Source organism: Lepisosteus platostomus (assembly GCF_059453375.1).
Source record: "Lepisosteus platostomus isolate fLepPlt1 chromosome 5 unlocalized genomic scaffold, fLepPlt1.hap1 SUPER_5_unloc_4, whole genome shotgun sequence".
Taxonomy (NCBI): domain Eukaryota; kingdom Metazoa; phylum Chordata; class Actinopteri; order Semionotiformes; family Lepisosteidae; genus Lepisosteus; species Lepisosteus platostomus.
Window position 1 is genome coordinate 102666 of NW_028291474.1, and position 22636 is coordinate 125301.

General features: G+C 49.8%; 1 long non-coding RNA gene, 3 other non-coding genes and 1 pseudogene across 4 annotated transcripts; 2 read left to right on the top strand and 3 right to left on the bottom strand.

Annotated features, from left to right (window-relative positions):
• Window positions 1–315: 315 nt before the first annotated feature.
• trnav-cac (transfer RNA valine (anticodon CAC)) lies at window positions 316–388 on the bottom strand. The gene has a single exon. It is a non-coding gene; the product is annotated as a tRNA-Val (tRNA).
• A 1526-nt stretch (window positions 389–1914) lies between these two features.
• On the bottom strand, window positions 1915–1987 carry trnaf-gaa (transfer RNA phenylalanine (anticodon GAA)). The gene has a single exon. It is a non-coding gene; the product is annotated as a tRNA-Phe (tRNA).
• Window positions 1988–5197: 3210 nt separating this feature from the next.
• On the bottom strand, window positions 5198–6276 carry LOC148638033 (uncharacterized). Its single transcript, XR_015931115.1, has 3 exons — window positions 6197–6276; window positions 5532–5590; window positions 5198–5360 (listed from the first exon to the last, which is right to left on the bottom strand). It is a non-coding gene; the product is annotated as an uncharacterized LOC148638033 (long non-coding RNA).
• Window positions 6277–8014: 1738 nt separating this feature from the next.
• Window positions 8015–8179, top strand: LOC148638034 (U1 spliceosomal RNA). Its single transcript, XR_015931121.1, has one exon. It is a non-coding gene; the product is annotated as a U1 spliceosomal RNA (small nuclear RNA).
• Window positions 8180–16186: 8007 nt separating this feature from the next.
• LOC148638035 (5S ribosomal RNA) lies at window positions 16187–16305 on the top strand (annotated as a pseudogene).
• Window positions 16306–22636: the final 6331 nt, after the last annotated feature.

Genomic DNA, 22636 nt, shown 5'->3' on the forward strand with positions numbered 1-22636 from the left:
CGGCTCCTCGGTTGTCATTTCTGCTCCGTAAAGGAATCACAGCACGCGTCGGCTTCCAGCACGGTGGGTCGGGACACGATGCCGGGGGTCGGAGAGAGCGATGTCTTCCTCGTTAGTATAGGACCTGTCACCTGTCCCCACCTGTCACGCGGGAGACTGGGGTACATCAGGACGCGCCTTGAAGTGAAAGCAGGATGCGCTGTGACATGCACTGTGCAGATCCCGCCACACTAAGAGGTGGGTCCAGTGGGTCTGTTCGATCACAGCGCTAGGCGAATCCCCAATCCCCTTTTGTGCCTGGCGACAAAAGATGTCTGTTTCCGCCCGGTTTCGAACCGGGGACCTTTCGCGTGTGAGGCGAACGTGATAACCACTACACTACAGAAACGGTGGTAAGACGTGCCCAGCGGCCCAGTGCTGAGCTTCGCCAATGCGATTCAGCTGCTTCCAGTGCCTTTATTGGAGTGCGCTGATGGACCGTGCTCTCTCTCCAGAGACCAGCACGCCTGTCATGGACGGAGCAGGAAAGGCGGCGCCACATTCTACAGCCCTCTCCACGCAATCGATGAAATCGGGCTACTGAAGTGGAGAAAATCGCCTCTCCAGAAAGTGCAAATATCATCTTGGAGACTATAAATCCTATTGCCGAAGGTCAGCCCTGTCTACCAAAGTAACCCTCCCACCTGCAGCGATGATCAGCTTGTCTCACACGCGAGAAGTTTCGGCTGGAAACAAGCGCCCCCTCTTCTCGCACGTTTTGCACGTTCGAGTAGTTTTAATGCGGCTCTTTCGTACACGGTGCTGATCTTTTGGAAAGCAGGAGGCAAAACCGAGTCGAACCGCCTGGGTGAAAACCAGGAACCCTAACCGCTAGACTATATGGCAGCGAACAACCATGCTGTTCCCGGCATCATGCAAGCAAACTACATAACTATGAGAAAACACGCAAGAGAGTTGTCACTCAGAGTGTCGAAGGGTCGATGTATACTGGGGCTCAGTTGAAATGCAACGTCAGGACTTTTCCGAATTATGTCACACGAAGAGAGCACAGCCCTTTCCGCCCTGCCGCGTGTGTCTCGGTAACTCGCTGTGATCGTATAGTGGTCAGTACTTTGCGTTGTGGCCGCAACAACCCCGGTTTGAATCCGGGTCACGGCAGAATAGGGGCGTCTGCTTTTACTACTCGCACGAATGAAGGCAAAAAAAAGCCAATCGATGTGAACGAACGGCGCTTTACAGAGGAGTACTGCCTGACTGGATCGTTCATGAACGACAGAGGCCACTCCGACCTCTTCTCGGTTTTCTTCAATGACTTACTAAGGATCTTCTTCACATTCGCCCATGCAGGGGAAGCCAGTTACACCAAACCAAACGCAGGAAAGTGCATTTCAAGCAGAGACCAGGAGGAACTTGTTTACACCGAGAGTGGGCGGAGAATGGAACAATGCGCCCAGCCCTGTTGCTGGAGCCGATTCTTGATGAGCTCTTGGGCTCACTAAGAGGCCCCCGCTGGATGCTAATCTTTCTGTTGTTCTTGCAGGTCCTGCGCTGCTTTTGAGCCGACAGAGCTCGTCCTGGTCTGTCGGCACAGCCCAATTGCAAACGATCGGCTCCGCGTACAGAAGGAACGTGCGTTTGGTACAAGAGTGCACGAAGGCACCGGAAATACATTGGGAACAAATGACCGGTCGCTCAAGACCTCTGTGAAGTACAGGAGCGTGCAAAACAAGGCTGTTTCTGCCCGGTCTCGAACCGGGGACCTTTCGCGTGTTAGGCGAACGTGATAGCCGCTACACTACGGAAACCTGCGGGAACCGCTGCTGGTGTCTCGCTTGCGTTTCGGGCTGAGAAAGGGACGCGTCACTTTAGGAAGGGGGCGCTGGAGAGAGGAACAAAGGGCGCGATGAAACAAAATGCCGAAACCCGGGATCGAACCAGGGACCTTTAGATCTTCAGTCTAACGCTCTCCCAACTGAGCTATTTCGGCGGTGCGCAAAGCCCACAACCACCTGCTCCAGCCTTCCTGTGTTGTGGCATGAGCGCACCAAGAGTAGCGGGAGAGTGTTGCAGGAACGTCACTCAGAAGGAAAGCCACCCAGCTGCGCCCTCTGAGCTCTGTCCAGCGCATCTTCCTCGCATGGACTCCTGCCTGCGGCGGGCAGGAAACAATTAGCAAGAACAGAACGACACCCCATGGGTGTCTCATGACCGCACCTTAGGTTGTGACACGTGCAGGTGTGAGGGGTTGCCGGGCTACTTTGGAGCAGAGCTTGGGCGGAGGGGGGGCGGGAAAGCAGACAAAGAGGTGACACCTCAAGGTCTGCACGATCACAGCAAACTTAATTCTAATCACGACTAATTTCACTAAAAATAATGTAATATAAAACGGATGTTTTTAACTTTATTGTAGTGTTTTAGAAACGAATATGTCTTCAAAAATTGTTATTTTTCACTCCTAGGAATGAAAGCTGTTGTTATATGATGTTTATTTTCAAATTTTGAAAAAAGGATTCTAGCTTTCTCCCCTTGCAGGCATCGGACACAGAGAACCTCATGGTTTTCCTAAAAATCTTTTTTTTATGTTCCCTGGTGTTCCAAACTTAGTTTTAATCAATTTTAATTTGTTATTATGTTAAAAACAAGGTAATAACTTCTTAATTGGACTATAAATAATGTCATATTGTCTGCTATAAAACTGATGTTTTCAACTCTATAGTAGAGATTCAAGAATCAACTAATAGAGAATTGAAATATAAAAAGGGCATAAGAAGACAACAACGACCACAAGATAGAGATATTGTCCAAAGAGGCAAGAAGGGCAAAGCCGCAATAAGGTAAAATCCTTTTTTGAAAGAGATTGCTGTCAGAATGCACATCCGTATCCCAAACAGAATCTCTAGTAAAATATGATCATTTGTGAAACAGACAAATGAGTGTCTGCTACAATATGATTGCAACATATCTGCATTTGTTGGTTTTTAAGGAGTAAGAGTGCAGGGGGTTTAAACCTGCGATCCAGTGTGTTGAAGAATTTCACAACACTAGCTCTAGCACATCTGGAAATAAATCCTCAGGCTGCTTACTGCCCTGGGCATATACCAGGAAATTACAGGAGCACATCTATATATCACTGCGTTGAAGCAGGAGACACACAGTCACTGCAAACACATCCTAAATACAGTGTTTCAGCACTTTTGACCTCATCCAGAACGTATCATTTCTTGAAAGGGATTGCTGTCCGAATGCACATCTGAATCCCAAACAGAATCTCTAGTAAAATACGATCATTTGTGAAACAGACAAATGACTGTCTCAGGGGCCCATTCCTCATTCTCAAGACACATGTATGCAGTACGTACACCATGCATTGAGCAATAGGGACTGAAGACACCACAGGCAAGGTTAGATGTCATGTTCTATGATCATTTCATTCAGCATTAGGGACTAAATATAGTAAACGTATGATGCTAAAATGTTATTTTCACATATATTAATGTAATAACTGATTGCTTATGCTTTATAAACAAATCTAATTAAAATAAAAGCTTATGTTTTGTATTTATCTTGTACCATAGAACATGATTTTCATTGTATTTCAAGCCCACAAAGTGTCCAAATGTTCTATGATTATTTCTTTCAGCATTAGGGACTAAATTTACTAAACGTATGATGCTAAAATCCTGAAAAAAGGATGTGCTCCATCTCGTCAGTAGATTGGATTCCAAAACTGATTTGGGTCAATATACATTACCTTTGAAGATAAGGTACAGTCTACTGTAGGGAACCATCAACTTAGAAAGCATTGGCCTTCCCTGGGGGGCAGGTAGGTGCAAAAGATAAACCTTTATCCTATCTTTATCTTAAGATAAGTGGCCAAGCAGTATTTTTCCAAGTTTCACCAAGCTCATCATGTTGCCATAGTAGACAAAGTTCTATAAAATGTTAAATAACTTTTAAAAAAAGCATCTTGGTCTTTCAGTACTGTACAAGGTGAATTAAACTGTCCCTGGTAATGCAAAGTAATTAGAAGCATCCCAGAAACTTTATCTCTAGAAACATTAGCTGTTTTATATCATGTAATTTAGTGTGATGTTGTCAGAATTCAAGGACATTATCACACACAGAAATTGGTTCAGTTAAATCTAAAAAACACAGCTAAACATGGGTTTAAATGTAAAATAGAAGTCTTACCTATTGTCAAAAGATTTAATTCAAGAAGTGATGTAATAAATGATTGCTTATGCTTTATAAACAAATCTAATTAAAATAAAAGCTTATGTTTTGTATTTATCTTGTAGCATAGAACATGTTTATCTTTGTATTTCAAGCCCACAAAGTGTCCAAATGACGCACTACATGATATAAGGAAGATTATCACATGCATATCGGTATTATCTTTCTTATGAAAATGCATTCCTTTCATTACCGTTTACTTTTTAAAATGAACTCAAATTGTGTATAATGTAATAATTTAAGTAGAATAGATTCAGGTAGAAAATATAGAGTCATGATGTTTATGGCTAACATCATTTCACATGGGTGAATTTTAAGCTAAGAAATAAAAACATTTACAATGAAGATACCATTGCTTAATTTTAAATGCCTTTAAAAAATAAATACCTCCTGAGAATAATTTGCCACTACCAGATCCGTGGTAAGGTACTGTTTGAATCCAATCAGGAGAGGAGCATCCATCTATAGAGTCCAGCTTGGGCCGCTCTCTTCTGGAGAGCCTGCTGATACTTTTTAACTACTCGGGGCCTGTAAGGATATAAAACACCGGTTTAAACATTTTATACCTATAAGACAAATTAGAATTTTAGTAAAAAATAGATCTGAAAATTAAAAAGTCTTACTGCTGATAGAGTTCTTCAGATCTCACATCTTCCCCTTCCTTATCCGCTTCTGCTTCAGTTTCTAGAGCAGCCTCTGGCATCTCTTCCTCCTGGACAGTGGCCTCTTGCTCTGGGCCGCTGGAATGCAGGTAGATTCTTTTCAACATGCTTTTACATAATATGTTGTAACAATGATTTCAAAAAGAAACTACAGAAGCCTTACAGATTAATAATATCTCACCTTGCCAATGTGTCTTCAGGCTTCCCATGTACAAAAAGGCCCAAGGACTCTAGCAGTCTTACAACCGCTATCCTGTTTGCCTCACCAGACACGATCTCTATTCTGTTGTAATCCACGATGACCCGTTCTTCAGGTGATTTATCATGTCCTTCCTCGCCTGTTGAGAGGCCATCCTGATCTCTTCTGCCGTGGCGTGCTTCATACACGCCCTCTTCAAGTGAGCAGGAAGCTGATCAAAAGTATTCAGGCACATCTTGCACACCAGGGGAATCCTCGCGGGTTTCCTTTGAAAATAAATAATACCATCTGTGTATAGAAACAAGCTAAGACTGATTTCTTAAATTATCCTTAATTTTCTCTCTCATAGTTTGAGCATAATGATTTTATTGCATTTATATAAGAAATGCTCATTGCTCCAAAATAAATAATGGTTTCATAAAAAAGTGAACACTTACTTGGTCTCAGTCACAGACTTTCTAATAGGAGCCATTGTGGAGTTCAGCAACTGCAGGTCCTAGAAGTGGGGAAGGAATTTTAAAAGAGAAATTGACTTACAATACAGAAAGAATGGCTGAGGGATCACTAAAATATATATATATACAAATTCCAAAGACTGAGTCCATATAGAAACAACTACCTTTCATATTCAGTATAAGATGGAGAGATGAATTGGCCCTGAAAATCCACTGCAATGAGAAACTGCTCCTGCCATTGTGTAAGAACAAACATACATTCTCATCTATATTAATTTGCAGTTACACTATTGCAATTAATCTGTATCCATTCTGCATTCATATCTACTAGAAAGAGCTCTCAATTAATTAAATGCCCCATTGAACTGGCCCTGATTATACAATGCAAGGAGAAGTCTTCTAAGCCAATACTTGTAACCAGATAGAGGCTGTATTTCAATTATACAATATATAAAACAATACCATTTAACACAAAGATATATTCCACACCTCAGCATGCACATGATGAGATTCTTGATATTAGATTAGTAAAAACAATATCAATGCACTGAGAGATGCTTAAGAATAAAGATGCATCTGCCTGACTGCATATTAGTTTTAAAAGGTTATCAGCAAATGCATTTAAAAGTAAAAATGTCAAGTCTTACCTCTTGATCGTAGTGGTGATTCAATATCCAGGACCTTAGTCAAGTCTCAGAGTTACTGTACCTCCTGTCTCGATTGCAGGTGAAAAGTGAAAGGTATATTGCACTCAGCAGAAAGTTACCCCGAGCAAAGACTCCACCCCTCCCAGAAAACAGCACTTCCCTTTGACAAAGCAGTGGGTGGATGAAGCCTTTGCTACCATTATCAAACACAGAAATCGTTATAATATAATTTTAAAAACATGGCTAAGCATGGCTTTAAAGTATATTCAACAGTGCAGGTGCATTCAAAGAAACAGAGTTTCCCAAGCCCTCGGAAAGAATGACCATTTCTAAAGATGTCTACTTTCAAGCATTAACATCTGAAGTACCTGTCTTAGCTGGGGCAGGACGTTTGCCAAGCCACCTGAAAGAATTACCATTAAGAGTGAGATTTTTTATCAGAACTGGAGGGAGCCAAAAGAAGGACATGATCTAAGGCTGCAAGAGAAGAGAATTAAGGTCCTGGGGGTGTATTTTGGAGAAGAGGTGGGAACAGTAAATTGGCAGAACAAATTGCCAATCTTAAACAAAAAACTGATGCAATGGAAGGACCGAGACCTCACCATGACAGGGAAGGTGCTGGTCATCAAAGCCGAGCTCTTGCCTGTCTTGAATTTTCTGGCTTCTACCTTCCCAATCCCACACCGTGTTGCGGCGGTGCCAAGGAGATTGATGTTTCAATTTCTATGGGGTGGGAAGCAGGAAAGACTCAGAAGGGAAATAATGTACAGGCCGCTACCCTGAGGGGGGAAGTCTGTCCCAGATATTCTTACGAAGCTGCTGTGCATTTTCCTGGCCTCTGTGCTGAGAGGCATTGCAACAGCACTTGCAGCACGTACCTGGACTTATTTTTCCAGGCTCTGGGTAGGTAGGGAGGTGTTCAGAGTGTGGGGTGTCAGACCCAAGCTGGATGTCCCACTCTCTGACACATGCCCTGCAATTTATGGGACAGTTAAAAGTTTTCTAAGATCTCACCCAATTGGCCATATTCCCCTCCGAGATGTCAGCATCCAAAAACTGGAAGATTTCGTTGCAACCCAGAACAATGGGCAGACCCCTGTGGGCATTTTAACATCAGCCCAAACAAGGAAGGTGTGGAAACACACATCCTCTAAGTTTCTGTGCAACATTCACAGAGATTTAGCCTGGAGTGTCGTCCACCAGTGCTTACCGGTACGAACTTTCTTGTACCGTAGGGGCCTCACCCCCAGCCCTCGCTGCGTTAGGGTGGGCTGCGGCGAGGAGGAGACTGTGACCCATCTCCTGTGGTCCTGCTTTTTTGCTAAGGCCTTCTGGGCACAGTTTGAAGATTGGTTGCAAGCTCTCTCGCCCCAATTTACCCTGACCGCTGCTTTTGTCATATACGGCATCTCTCCTGTCAAACTTCCTCCTGACGTGTTTGACATCTGGGCCGTGGTGAACAGTGGGAAAGTTGCCCTGTGGAGAGTGAGGAACATGGGGCTGTTCAAAGGCATCGAGGTCCCAGTCAAGGCAGCAGGTAGCCTGGCCCTGTTCATCACCCGAGAGAACTATTACCTCAGAGAAGGGAGAGAAGGGAGGGAGGAAGCAGAAAATCTGTGGGAAATAGAGAGCATAAGTCAATATCTCAAGAAACTGTGAAAAACATTATCATGTTTAAGTAAAGAATGTGATTTGCACCAGAAAAAAAGAAAATTGTTGCTATGTAACTGGTACCGTGTCAAAATGTAATGAGATGTGATCATATATACTGTTTTAAGTATGTATATTAATGTAAAGCTTTCTAATTTGTGATGTCCTGTATTTTTTGGTGAAAAGAAAATAAAGTTCTTAAAAAATCGGTTCACCCAGGGTGAGGCTCGGCCATTGCACTCCAGCTATGCTGACCCCTGCGAATTCCCCAAATGTGGGAATCTCGACTGCATAATTTCTGGTAGTGGGGGACTGCGTTCGCGCTCTCCCCTGATGTGCTTGGTCCAATATCAGATACAGAAGAGTTACGACACCACGATCTGCGATAGGATCCCAGTTCGAAAGGAGTCGATGCCACTGCTGGTTCCCAGTTTCTTTTAGTTAGAGGTCCGGAGAAGCATTTCAAGCTGGTTACACTACTCCTTCCAGACATTCATTCCCTTTTCAAAGTCAGTCGTTTTGCTGTAGTCTGCATTATTTAGGCTGATTATCGAGGTTAGCCTTTATTTGGTCATGGGGGCCTCAGTACTGTATGCTAATTCTCCAGACAGTTTCACCCGTTTTCTGATTGCTAGGTTCTGTACCAGTGCAGACATGTCAAATAGTGAATGGCTGTACCTCTATTGTATCCGTGCTCAATGAATGAAACCAGTAATAAATGAATATATTTTAGCATTTATAGGTTCTTTTCAGAACAAAAGACCAGTAGAGACGCGATTAACAAACCAAGCGCTAGCTTTATTTGTTAACAACCACACAAAAACACAGAATATACACGCACATGAGGAGACGGAACACGTACACATCTTTATGGTGGTAATTACTTAACAACACGCTATACTCTTATAAGACTACACAGGGCGCTAGAAATACTAGGACATTATTTACACAGGTAGGGTCAGCCGCTTTTCATCGTGCTGACCCTCAGACTCTTCCCGGCTACCACTCCCAGCATGCCCAGCGGTACTACGAGGGCCTAGGGGCCCTTCCTCCTCACCACCAGGCGAGGGTGTTACACTGCCCCCACCTGAAGCGTCTGGCGTCTCGCCGACGTCGAACACCCCCCTCAGGCTGTACTCGTACTCGGCTAACTGCTGCGGAACCCTGCGTGAGCGGCCGCTGCGCCGCGGTGATGGCTGGCGACCCATGGACGCCCCACTATCGGCCGGCTCAAGCCCCGGCTGCTCCTCTAGAGGCTCCCCACACGGCTCCTCCTCCCGGGCCCGGTAGGGGGCCAGGCGGTCTCAGTGCAGGACCACCACTCTACCCCGTGTTCGCAACCGGACACGGTAGCAGACCTCGCCCACCACCCCGAGTACCTCAGCGGGCCCCTCCCACGACGGCGCCATCTTAGGGCTGAGGCCTTTGCGGCGGCGCGGGTTGTACACTCAAACCGAGTCCCCGGGCTGGAAGGCAGGCCCCCTGCAGCGCAGGTCGTAGTACCGCTTCTACCGGACCCCCGCCTGTGTCAGGTGGGTCCGTGCAAAGCTGTGCACCCGCTGCATCCGCTGCCGCAGGTCCCACTCGTAGTCCGGTCCAGCCGGTGGTGCCGACCCGTCTCCGGGCGGCGGGCCGAAGACCAGGTCCACCGGGGTTCGCATTTCCCGGCCCAGCATGAGCGAGGCCGGGTGCACCCGGTGGATTCCTGGACCGCGGTCCTATACGCCCAGAGCGCAAGGGGGAGGTGGCAGTCCCAGTCCCGTTGGTGTAGGGACACCAGGGTGGCCAGCTGGGTGGCGAGCGTCCGATTAAACCGCTCCACCAACCCGTCGCTCTGGGGATGCAGCGGTGTGATCTCCAGGCGCTGGCACACTCTGGCGAAGACCTGGGACTCGAAGTTACGCCCCTGGTCACTGTGTAACTCCTCCGACACCCCCAGCCTGGCAAACATCCCCTCCAGCAGTGCATCGGCAACCGTGGGAGCACTCTGGTCCGGGAGGGCGTAGGCCTCCGGCCACTTCGTAAAATAATCCATGGCCACCAAGACGTAGCGGTTCCCGGCCTCGGTGCGCCGAAACGGGCCCACCCGCTCCATAGGAGCCCCCACCTGGTGTTGTTGGAGGGGGGCCCGAGAGCGCTCGGGGGGACCCTTCTGCGCCACGCACACCGCACACGTTCGGCAGTACCGCTGCACGTCTCTGTGGCAATGGCCTCGGAGACGCTGCAGGGTTTTTTTACCGCCGAAGTGCCCCACGCCCGGCTGGCCGTGCACCGCGGCCTCGCAGGGGCGCCGCGAGAGAGCGAGACCCCGCACGGTGCACGACAGTGAAGTCGTACTCCTGCAGGATATCTATCCATCGCGCCATCTGCCCCTTCGGCTCCTTAAAATGGAGCAGCCAGGTGAGGCAAACATGGTCGGACCTCAGCCGGAACCGGGTCCCGAACAGGTACGGCCTGAAGTGGTGGACCGCCGCCATCACCGCCAGCAGCTCGCGACGGGTCACGCAGTAGTTCCGTTCAGCCCTAGTCAAAGCCCGACTATAGTAGGCCACTACGCGCTCCCCATCCGGTTCCTCCTGCGCCAACACCGCACCCACCCCCGAGTCACTCGCGTCGGTGTCGAGAACATACGGCAACCGCGGGTCGGGTAGGCCAGCACGGGGGCCCCCACCAGAGCTTCACGCAACCGGCCTAAGGCAGTCTCACAGCCCGAGTCCCAGTCGAAACGGCGGCCCTTGTCGGTTAGGCGGTGCAGCGGGGCAGCGATGCTGGCAAAGTCCCGGACGAACCCCAGTACGAGTACGAGGCCAACCCCAGAAAGCTGCGGAGCTCCGTGACGGTGCGTGGAGTCGGCCAGTCCCTCACTGCGGCGACCTTACCTGGGTCCGTAGCCACCCCTCGCGGTCCAACAACATGTCCCAGGAAGCTCACCTCCCACCGCAGGAGCTCGAATTTGCGGGGGTTGAGCCTCAGGCCAGCGCGGCGGATGCAGGCCAGCACCGCCTGGAGGTTCGTCAAGGCCTGGTCTAAGCCCCGGGCATGAAGTATCGGATCGTCCAGATACAGCACACACTGTTTCCGCGGGACAGATGCCAGCACCCTCTCCATCAGCCTCTCGCTGATGGAGAGGGTCGCCGGGGCATTGCACAGGCCAAAAGGCATGACAGTAAACTGCCAGAGGCCCTGGCCGATAGAAAAGGCCGTCTTCGGGCGAGCATCGGGAGCAAGCGGTACCTGCCAGTAGCCGCAGCGGAGGTCCAGGGAGCTGAACCAGGTCGACCCAGTGATGTAGTCTAGGGCATCATCTACCTCGGCAGGGGGTAGGAATCTTTCCGGGTGACCTCATTCAGCTTGCGGTAGTTGACGCAGAACCTCCACGAGCCGTCTTTTTTTTTTACCAGTACAGCTGGCGCCGACCACGGGCTCGCAGAGGGCTCAATCACCCCCGCTGCGGCCATCTCCCGGATCGGGACCGCCGCCGCCACTGCCTCTTTTTCTCCCGGCTCCGGCAAGCCCGCGTCCCTCGGCCTTCGCCGGGCCTGCCCTCCACCAGGTGCAGTCGCTCCCCCTGCCACACCAACTCCTGCCGGCTCAAGTCCAAACTGGCCCCCACTCGCTGCAGTACGTCCAGCCCCAGAATGCAGTCTTCCTGGATGGGTGCGAGGTAGCAGGGGTGGCGCACCGTCGCTCCACCTAGACGGAAGGCAAGCACCTGTTTCCCCCGGACTGCAGCGAGCTGTCCCGTCACAGTCCTTAGGCGCAGGCTGGAGGCCTGCCATCCTGGGGGGTTGGTGCCCTCGGTGTCGGGGAGGACGCCCGGACGGAGTAGGGTTACCGATGAACCGGTGTCGAGTAGGGCCAGGCAGGGTTGGTGCTCGATTTTGCAGTGGAGGTACAGGCCCCGGCTACAGTCGACTCGCCCCACGGTGGCGTGAGGGGCACCGGTCTTAACATCGCTCTCCGGAGCAGGGGTTGAGGTGTTCGAGGGGCGGCTGAGCCGCTGAGCCGCCCCGTTCCCGTTTCCCGACGCCGATCGAGGAGTGCGAGGTTTGGGTGCCCGGCAGAACCGGGCTCGGTGTCCCCTCTTCCCGCAGCGGTTGCAAATCAGCGTGCGGGGCTGTTCCGCGGGGGTCGCTGCCCGGGCTGGCTCCTCTTCCCCCTCGCTGGATCCCTCCGTCGCCGTCTCGGTCAGCCGGCCGGGCGCACTGCGTCTGCTGGCACTTCCAGTCACCTCGAACACGGCCTCAGCCCGTGTAGCAAGGGCCAAGGCCTGCTCCAGCGATGTTGGCGCGGCCAGCTGCACGTGGCGCCGCAGCTCCTCGGGTGAGAGGGCCTTGAGAAAAGCCTGGAGAGCCATCTCCCATGTTGGGGAAATCCCTATTCCTTCACTGCCATCCAAAATTGTGGCATACACCAAATGTATATATATAGTCTATATAAATTGCTACAATTTTCCATTTAGCATATTTACAAGTTTCAATTAAATATTTTAATTCGGTCTGCTAGTTCTACACCAGATTATTCACAGTTTATACAGCCAGGCAGGTAGCCTGCAAAACACATAAACACGGCCCCTTGGCCACCTCATCAAGGGGTCCTGAATAATAATAACCCACCAGACGATGCCTATCTCCATGCTCCTGCACCAGCACAACGGCTCACAACCCATTTCTTTCACTTACAGACAGATTACATACAGATGATCCGTCTGAGGGAATCCAGTCCAGGGCCAGTGTCTGCAAGAAAGCTTGTCTCAAAACATCAAAAACGGTTTCTGCTGCAGGGGTCAAGGCAATTTTGTCTTTAGACTGCACTACCCCCCTTAAACCAATACGTCACTAGACAAGCTCGTTCTGAGAAGGCATTCACCCTGGCTTTATCATGTAGTTGGTTTTATACTCCTTTTTTTCCTCTTTAGATCCAATACTTGGAGTAGCCCGGCCTTATGGATTCCCTCATTAGGTAAAACAATCACAATATCAGATAACTCTATTGAGTTAGTTTACATAAATGCTATTTCATGCAGTAATTCCTTATAAAATGCTGCAGTCTGGGCCTAAAATAGGTCTGGGGTGTCCCCCACCCACATCAGTAGTTGAAACTGTACATATTTTCCCAAGCAGACTGTGACAGCTTATATTTGCTTTAAACACAACCCTTGCACCCCTTCTCCTGTAGCCTCCTGTTACCCGTTAGAAAACTTTATATCACATCTTTATGCTGTTTTAGTCTAAAAACAGGACAGCTGTGCTCCTGTGTGCCCCAGTTACTGCACACTGTAAGATTATTTCACTTTTATTTAAATCCTGAGATAAATTCAGGAAGGCTACAGAGGGGTTTACTAGATTAAAACTGTTAGTTCACGCACGGCTCTTGTTTCAGCTTCTGACATTTCTTTAATTGTGAAATCAAGCCTCTTTCTTTCAATTTCTCCCAAAAACACCTTTTTTTTAGTAACTGCACACCAGCTTATTAGTAGTTTTGTCTTTGGGGTTTTATATCTCGGTATAACATTAAAGTCGCACAATAATTTGGACAAACTGGCGGCACCCTTTTCTCCTCTTTGGGAGTCTTTTTACCTCCCATTTGCAGCGCTCGCACTTCTGCATGCATGCTTCGCGAGTTATTAAATCAAATCTGTCTCCGCTGTCCGTAATATCAGGAAAGCATAGTTGTACATTCTTGGCAACATCATCACTAATTCCCACCCTTCTCCTAGATTCTCTCTTAAGGCGTTTTTTTTCTTCTTTTGCTGTTTCTTTTTCTGCATATATAACTTCGTTTCGTTCAGCCATTGCTTTTAGCTTTTCCATCAGAGATTTTTGCGTCTCATCTATGATATTCTGTTGAATTCTCAAATATTCCTCTAAATATTGTTTTTTTATCCAAATGTTCATACACTTTTCTACATTCCTGTTCAGCCTATATTCCGTCTGACATATTTCTTTTAAGTTTCACTTTGGATTAATCAAACTTTTTTTTTTCTTCACACCAAACCATTTACATGTCTCCCACGCGCCCCGCGGAACCCCCCAGTCGAGACAAACTGACGAACTATCACAATTCGGGAACAGGGACCAGGTTCCAAATCCTGGCTTTAAACACACAGTTGAATCGAGTTACCATTTTCGGCTCTTCTGCGAGTACAGTTCTAGTTACTACCTTCAGCCGTACTGCAGTCGTGTACCAGGATGCAACACCTGGATTGTTTCGCACGGGCAGGGCGAGACGCTATTCCTTTTTTTCTACCCCACCTTCACAATACAGGCATCTAAAATCACATACACCATTAACTCATTTTTCTGTTGTACTTGCTTCAGCACCACAGCAACATGGAGAGGACAAGGGACTTTTTAGAAAAGAGGAGTCCTTACCTCTTTTTAGAAGCGGCCGCCTAACTTTTCCTCTCCATGTCCGTGTGGTTTAATTTAGATGGATACTTCTTCATCATTTGGGTCACGTATCCGCCAATCTGCCTCCTCCTTTTTAGAGGACGTTGTAAACCTTTAGGAACAATATAATCTAGCAACAAGGTTATGTCACTGTAATTAGGCTTAAGACAATCAAGAACAAGGCTTGCCTTTCTTCGAAATTCTTTACGGTCATCAGGCAATTTAGGAAAAGACTTAACTAATGCAAATAATTCACTAGGAGACCAATGTCAATGTACATATGCTGGAGTTCCTTTTGGACCTGTAAAAGTGCACATTAGCATTTCACGAACAAGTGAAAAGGCTTTGGCTCCGGACCGCTTTCTAGTTTCTGTGGAGACTTTTTCTTTTTAGAAGGCATGGCCATGACTTTAGCTGCAGCTTGCTGTTCTTTAGTTTCAAGACTAGTCTTTTTTGAAGCTTCCCATTATTTCTGTGATTCCTCTTTCCATTACATAAGTTTTCCAATTCACTTTCTTTCCTTTCTTCTCCTTCTCTTCTAAGTTTCCCCTTCTTCAGGAAACTTCTTTTTCCTAATTCAACTTTCCTCTGTCCATTCTGATTCACTTACAAAGATCCTTCATAGTTATGGGCCCCTAATTATCATATATAAATGATGTGCAAGTTCCCTTACACCTATTACCCTAGCTTTACAGTTCATGAACATAAAACATTTTTTTTACTCTAACCCAGGCTATAATTGTTTCTCTGCATTTGTCGTACATGTACTTTTGCTGGACTGCTCGGTCCCATTTTCATCTTTGAATTTTAATTTCCCATTTTTACCGATCGGTGCCTTACTTAGAACCTTATCACATCAACTACTCCGCAGAGCAAAAACCACACGTCTGTGTTAAGATAAGTTCTTTATATGAGTCCCAGACTCATCAAACCCGCGTGAGAACACCCCTGTGGCTCGCTTCTCAAACTATTAATTTTTATGGATCACTTACTGGCGTCAGACAGCTGCCAATTCTCCAGACGCGTCTCTGGAAGGATAAACAATTTATCCTCTGAGGTTCGTCCAATTTTGCTAAAATTGTCAGGGTCCGGATGGAGTTTCAGCAGCCGTTCGCGTTCAGGTTTCTGATCCCGGACGAGCCCCCAAATTGTCATGGAACTATCAAGGAAGCCACAAGAGAGAGTTCTCACCTGAGTAAGGTCTTTATTTCAATATTGCAAGCCCTGCTGCCACTTCGCAAAGTGCAACCAGAGACTCAATTTGTTACAAGCAATACAGGGTTTTTAAAAGACGTTGCGCTGTAAAAAAGCTCAGCGCTTTGTCCCTTCTAAAAGTTCCCCTTTCCCTAAGAGAAAACAGATTACATCAAAAAGCGAGAGAAGAAGCACTAGATTTGTTATTCAAAGGTAATCAGTTACTTTCAGCTAATTCTAACGACCCAGACAGCATATATTGTTTTGGTACATTGTCTTCTAAAGTAACCTAAACAGTGTACTTTGTTGATGCACTGTTTTCTAAAATTCTGCACGTACTGTAGCACAGCATTTACATCCTTGAAATATATTATATTAAAGCACCAATATATTTCTTGCAAAGCTCTCTACATTTTAAGAAACAATTTACTTATTAGATTTCCACTTCAAGACTTGTTCGGCTGGCGTTCGGGGAGTCGCGTTTTTCAGAATTGTATTGAAATCGTTTTCCACCGAGCTCAGATGTCAAAGCAGCTCTCCACAGCGATCCTCTATAGCGCCCTTTCTCCCGCAGCTCCGTCCTCATTGGAAGGAAGCAAGAGTGAAAGGCTGAAGTGAAATAGAGCGGGGACGAAGGCAGTGAAGAGAGAGAATGTGGGAAGAAGAGAAAAACGCAAGGGAAAAAAAGCAGCGTCATAAAAGAGGTGACGGAGCTGTCCTCTCAATAAGAAGGGTGCAGGCGAGCCTTGCTCTCGCTTACGGCCACAACCCCTTGAGCACACCTGATCTTGTCTGATCTCGGAAGCTAAACAGGGATGGGCCTGGTTAGTACTTGGATGAGAGACGTCCTTGGAATACCAGGTGCTGTAAGCTTTTAAGCGTAGGAGGCGCCCTATCCCCGCTCGCTCGCTCATTCCCTTGTTCACACGTGCAGTGCGGCTTGTCCGTCTGTTTATTTGTCAGCTTTGGCGAGACACGGGTGCTTGTGTATTAGCGTGAGCATTTTTTATTCTATTCTCAGTGAAGAGAGAGAACGTGGAAGAAGAGAAAAACGCAAGGGAAAAAAAGCAGCGTCGTAAAAGAGGTGACGGAGTTGTCCTCTCTATAAGAAGGAGAAGAAGAAGAGGAACAGAGGATTTGTTTGTCTTAAGTAAGACTTTGATTTTTGTGGTTTTTGGTTGATTTTTGAAGCCCTCCCCTTCAGCCTAGCTCTGTTTGGGGAGGGGAGAGACTTTTGGGGTTTTTTTGTTGCTTTTTTGTTGCTTTCTGAGTCCTGTTTGTGTTTTAATGGAAGGAAAAAACATGGAGGCAGAGAATGTTATTGTAGTGGAGGAGGAGAGTGGTGTAGGAAAGAGAAGGATGAGGAATTCGGACCGACTCCCCCGGCGGGTTTTTGCAAGGGTGCATACTTTTGTGGTGGATGTGAGCAGTGTGGAGAAACCGTGGCGTGGAGATAATAACGGGTGCTATTATCGCAGCGGTGCACGGCGTCTGTGGGGAGGGCTCTCTTTTTGCCTGCCGCCCCCAGACGCCAAAAGAGTTTGAACTGACTCTGGACTCAAAGGAACATGCAGACACGGTGACTGTGGGGCTGGATGTGCAGGCCACACCCTGCTACTGCCGCTGGCTGGAGCGGAAGGAGGTAGTGGTGTCCTTCTTCCACCTCCCGGCATATATCTCAGATTAGACTATCAAGGAGAAGCTGAGTAGCTGAGGGGCGAGAGTGATTTCGGACATCAGGATGCGCCACTACCCCGGGACCACCATTGCTGATGGCACGAGGTTTGTTCGGATTCGCTTTCCCGAGCATGTAGCCTCGTTGCCATACAGCACCCACTTCGCCACGGCAGAGGGGGGGCAGTACTTCAGGGTCCTCCACGACCAGCAACAAAGGGTGTGTCATGTCTGCCTGGACTCGGGGCACATGGCCAAGGACTGCCCTGAGTTCCTCTGCTATGACTGCAGACAGCCCGGCCACCGCGCCAGGAACTGCACCGCTGCCAAGTGCCCGGACTGCCTCCATGAGCTCATGAGCTGCAACTGCGAGCCGGAGCCGGAAGATCCAGCCGGAGCAGGAGCAGCTGCCCGCAACGCTGAAGGGGTTGAAGATGGACTACGGGTGGCCGCTGCAGCTGAGCATGGAGAGTTGCCAGCAGCGGTGCCCCAGGACCCCAGTGAGCCTGCAACGCCCCAGCCGGTGATGGGGGAGAGGCAGAGGGAGGCCCCTCCAATCCTGGGTACAGCGCAGCAGAAAGGAGCCGGGGACCAGCCAGCATCTCCACCAGCAGGGGCGCCCCGTTGCCCTAACAGACCTGCTGCGTCCCACACTGTGCCGCAAGAGAAGCGGAGGAAGGTTTCTCCACAACAGGCGGCAGTGCAGCGTGGTGCAGCTGAGATCCTACGGACACCACCACCACCAGAGGAGCCTGAGGGGAAGCGCCCGGTTGCCCTGCAGCGGCCACAAGACACTGCCCTGCCTGGTGAGGGAGCCTCTTCAATACTCGGTCAGGCACCGTTGGCAGAGACTGTGGAAGGGGAGTTGGATATGGTCGTGGGAGGAGAGGTAGGGGAAGTGGTGGAAGAAGGAATGGAGGATGGGTGTCTGGAGATGGATGGGGCAGGGACAGAGGAGGGGGAATTACAGGGCATGAAGATGGGGGAAGGAGAGGTGGTGGAGATGGATGGGGTGGAGAGGGAGGACAGGGAGGAGGGGGAGAGGAGTGGGCGAGCCGGGGTACAACCGCCTGGGCCCTCGAAGGCCGGGATCCAGTGGCACCACGTCAGGCCTCAGCCCAACCTCAATCCCAGTTCAAGAGTTGTCCGCAGACCCATCCTTGATGTCTCTGCGGTGGCGGAGACAGGAGGTGGGGAGGAAGCAGCAAGTGTTGGCAATGAGAATGTGGCAGAAAGGGCGGGGAAACTGTTGTGCGGGCCGGAGAATTAACTTCACTCTTTCCTGGCCATATACGTGATGGCATCTTTCGCCTCTTTAAATGCCAACGGGCTGAGGGACAGAGCGAAGCTCGGGGCAGTGTTAGCTCTGCTGGGGCGGACGGATGTTGTCTGCCTCCAGGAGACCTTCTGGGACGAGGAGTGTGTCCAAGAGGTGCGAGCACAGTGGGACTGGGAGCTGTTTTACAGCAACGCCTCCAGCCTGTGCAGGAGGGGGGTGGCCGTGCTGGTGAGGAGGGGAGTGTACGAGAGCGTAAGGCTCCTGCACCGCGACACGGACGGCCGGCTCCTGCAGGTCTGTCTCGGGTTTCTGGGACAGTCCGTGCTGCTGAGCAACATCTACGCCCCCAATGGGGAAGCTGAGCGGCTCGCCTTCTTCAAGCAGCCAGGGCTGGTCGTCGGAGATTTTAACTGTGCACTGAGTGCGCTCAATGTCGCGGTTGGGATGACCTTTAAGAGCAGCGCTGCTCGCAGCTTCCTGGAGCACAGTGCGGAGGCTCACGGGTTCGTGGATGCGTGGTGTCAGGCTTATGGTGCGCGGAGGGACTTTTTTCGGCGGCAGGTCGTTGAAGGTGTCTTGAGACAGAGCCGGATCGACCTGTTGCTGGGGCACATGAGTCTCTTCCCGTGCCTGAGCCGTATGCGCTATGTGTTCACGACCCTGAGCGACCATGCTGTGCTTCACTTCTCTGTAGCAGGGGCACAGGAGGACCGGGGCCCCTGCCCCTGGTGCTTTAATAACGCGCTCCTGGGGGAGGCTTCATTCTGTCAGGGCATAGAAGACCTAATCCGGCAGCAGCTGCAGTGTCCCCTGTATAGGTCAGAAAAGCTGGTCAGGTGGGATAATCTCAAGTACGGGATCAAAGAGTTCAGTATCTCGTATGGCCTGTCCCAGGGGCGGGAGAAGGCCAGGCGGGAGAGAGAGCTTCGGGCTCGGATCACCTCAGAGCTCGGGCTCCTGGCAGATCACGGCGGGGGCTGCGAGCTCTTGCTGGAGCTGAGGGGTGAGCTGCAAGCCCTGGAGGAGGAGAAGTGGAGAGGAGCCAGGGTGCGCAGCAGAGCCCAGTATCTGGCTGAGGGCGAGAAGAGCACGAGGTTCTTTTTCGGCCTGGAGCAGGAGAGGCAGCGCAGCTCCTTCATTGAGGAGCTGGTGGGAGAGGACGGTGTGCGGCTCCCTGCCCCCGAGGCCGTTAGGAATGAGGTGTTTTCTTTTTATAGTGCCTTGTTCTGGTCCGAAGGGGTGGATGAGCAGCAGACCCGGGCCATGCTGGCTGAGGTGAGTACCCGCCTGTCACAGAGCGATCGTGAGCTCTGTGACAGTGCACTGAGCTTGGAGGAAGTGCTTGAAGCACTTCGGGGCTCGTCTCCTAACAAGAGCCCTGGGTGGGACGGGCTCTCCTCCAAGCTCTACAGACACTTCCAGCAGTCCCTGGGGCCCCTCCTTCTGGAGTTGTTCCAGGAGATTGCCAGGACCGGCGCTCTGACCCCATCTATGAGAAGGGGGGTGATCTCTCTTGTCTACAAAAAGCAGGGGGATCCCTCCCTTTTGAAAAACTTTCGCCCGATCAGCCTGTTGAACACGGACTATAAGATCCTAACTCGTGTTCTCTCCCTCAGGCTCGGGAAGGTTCTGCCCAGGATCCTGTCGCCTTCGCAGACCTACTGCCTCAAGTGGAGAGACATTGCGGACACGGTGTGCTCCATCAGAGATGTTGTGGACCTTATGCGGGAGCAGCCGAGGGGTGGATACGTCCTGAAACTGGACCAGGAGAAGGCCTTCGACAGGGTGGAGCATTCCTTCCTGTTTGAGGTCTTGAAGAGCTTTGGCTTTGGCGAGGCCTTCATCTCCAGGGTGAGGCTCGTGTACAAGGGGATCGTGAGCTGTGTCAAGGTGAATGGTTCCCTCACGAGCTTCTTTCCAGTGACCTTGCCTGGGGGCACCGGCACCTCGTTGATATACCAATATGCTGACGACACCACACTGACGTTGGCAGAGGTGGCGGAGATCTCAGCCATTTTGGAGGTGGTGCAGGCCTACTGCGCTGCCTCGGGCGCCAAGGTAAACTTGGAGAAGTCTGAGGTCATGCCGGTGGGGAGGGCAGACCTTGCCCCGCTCTTCGGCTACCCTTTCAGGGTTGAGACGGATCACCTGAAGGTCCTTGGCATCTACATTAACGCTGATGAGCAGGCCACTGGGCTTCTCCTGTGGAAGGAGAAGCTCATTAAGATGAGGGCCAATTAAATTGGCAGCTCTACGAGGCTGGCATATCCAAGGTCAAGGATCTTTTTATGAAGTAAAGGACGGATTTCTGTCCCACCCAGGCTATTGTCGACGCTGTGCGAGAGGTCGACGACGAGCTGCCTGTCAGTAAGATCCGTCAGGATTATGAGCAGCTCAAACTCGGTCTCCCGGACAGTTGGCTGGAGAAGCTCCATCTACAAGACGGGGCAGCAGGCCCGGCCTGGCCAGAGCTGAGGGTGAAGTGGGGGGACCATGGGGTGGACCTCCTGGGGTGCACCACCAGCATGTTCTACAGGCTGATGGTGGCGAAACGCTTCAGAGTGCCGGTCTCAGAGGTGTTCTGGGGTAAGATCTTCCCCCAGCTCGAGCCAGGGCGTACTTGACGTATCTGCTGGATGGCCTGTTTCGCTCTGTTCGAGGAGCTGTTCTTGACGGGGTGCCCTGGAAAGAGCTGTTCCTCTTTGGGTACCGCGGGTCTGAGGGTTGGGGTTAACGCCATTTTAGTGAACCTCCTCCTCAGCCTAGCGAGGACAGCTGTCTGGGAGAGGAGGAACCTCATGATGTACAATGGCCTGAAGCCAGACCTTGTCAGGCTGTACATTGCCAGGGTGAAGGACTGCTTTTCTCTCAGCCTGGCCTACTGCAGGGCTGAGAGGCAGATGGCCGACTTTCGCAGGATCTTCTTAAAAAATAACATCTTTGTGGACCTGCGGGAGGAAGGCCTGTACTTCCAGCTCTGAGATGGGGGTGTCTTTGAACAAAAGACACACACGGCTCCACCCTTTTCCACCCCTGAATAGCATTGGCGAGTTGAATAGCATTCAATTCACATCGAATAGCATTGGCCCCTGAATAGCCCCTGAATAGCATTGGCGAAGCTCAGCACTGGGCCACTGGGCACAATTTCCCACCGTTTCCATAGTGTAGTGGTTATCACGTTAGCTTCACACGTGGAATGTCCCCAGTTCAAAACAAAGCAGCTTTTTTTGTTACCACGCACACTGTTTGGGGATTCGCCTAGCGCTGTGATCGAACAGACCCACTCACCTCTTAGTGTGGCGGGATCTGCACAGTGCATGTCGCAGTGCTTTCTGCTTTCACTTCAATGTGCTTCCTGATGTCGAGTCGTGTGCTGTGCAGAGGCTCTGAAAGTGAGAGCAATGAAAAAGTGCACAGCGCTGTGAAAGAAAACACAGAGAAGTGAAAGGCAGTCCTTTCTCTAAGACCGGGGTAAAATTAGCTTGAAGTTCGAAAACGATTTTGGCACGCCTGTAGTGCTTCCGCGAAATTCCGCGAGTTACAAAAACACTTGATTTGTGTATAAAATGCATTGTGAATGCTTTCTCAGCATTCACTTTGTCATTTTTATGACTTTTTTTTACAACGCTCAAATATTGTTTTGTCCATATCTTCACAATGGAAGCACAGAACGTCTTCAAACCAAATGCATTTTAAAGACCACAACTTGTGGAAATTTCCAAATTCTCTACATCAAACTTTCAGTGAGCTAATTTCGTTTTTCATCGATGCGTAATTACGCACTAACTGGAACCCGGGGGACCGCTGTGTGCACATGTTCAAAATGCGACAAATACTGTAAGACATGATGCCAAGAAGCATGAAGCGAGAGGGATTAGCTCAAATGGTAGAGCGCTCGCTTAGCATGCAAGAGGTAGCGGGATCGATGCCCGCATCCTCCAGGTCTGAGTTTGGATCTCCGGAAGCCCGGTGCTCTTGTTTAGCTTCTGCGACTTCTGACAGGTGCTCCTCCGTTGCGGAGAGAATGTCCTTCAGTTGTCAAGCGTTGAAGGGCCACACCTCCTTCCCAACCTCAGTCTGCACTGAGTGCGTCTCCGGCATTTTCTCGTCCAATTTGTCAGCTTAGCAAGTGAAAAGTATATCCGAGTGAAAACAGTGCTGATAATACTCTCACGAATTGTTAGAAGACGTGCTTTTGATCATCGATTGCTTAACAATCACATTCGTTCGACTTGAGCCATCAAGCTCGTA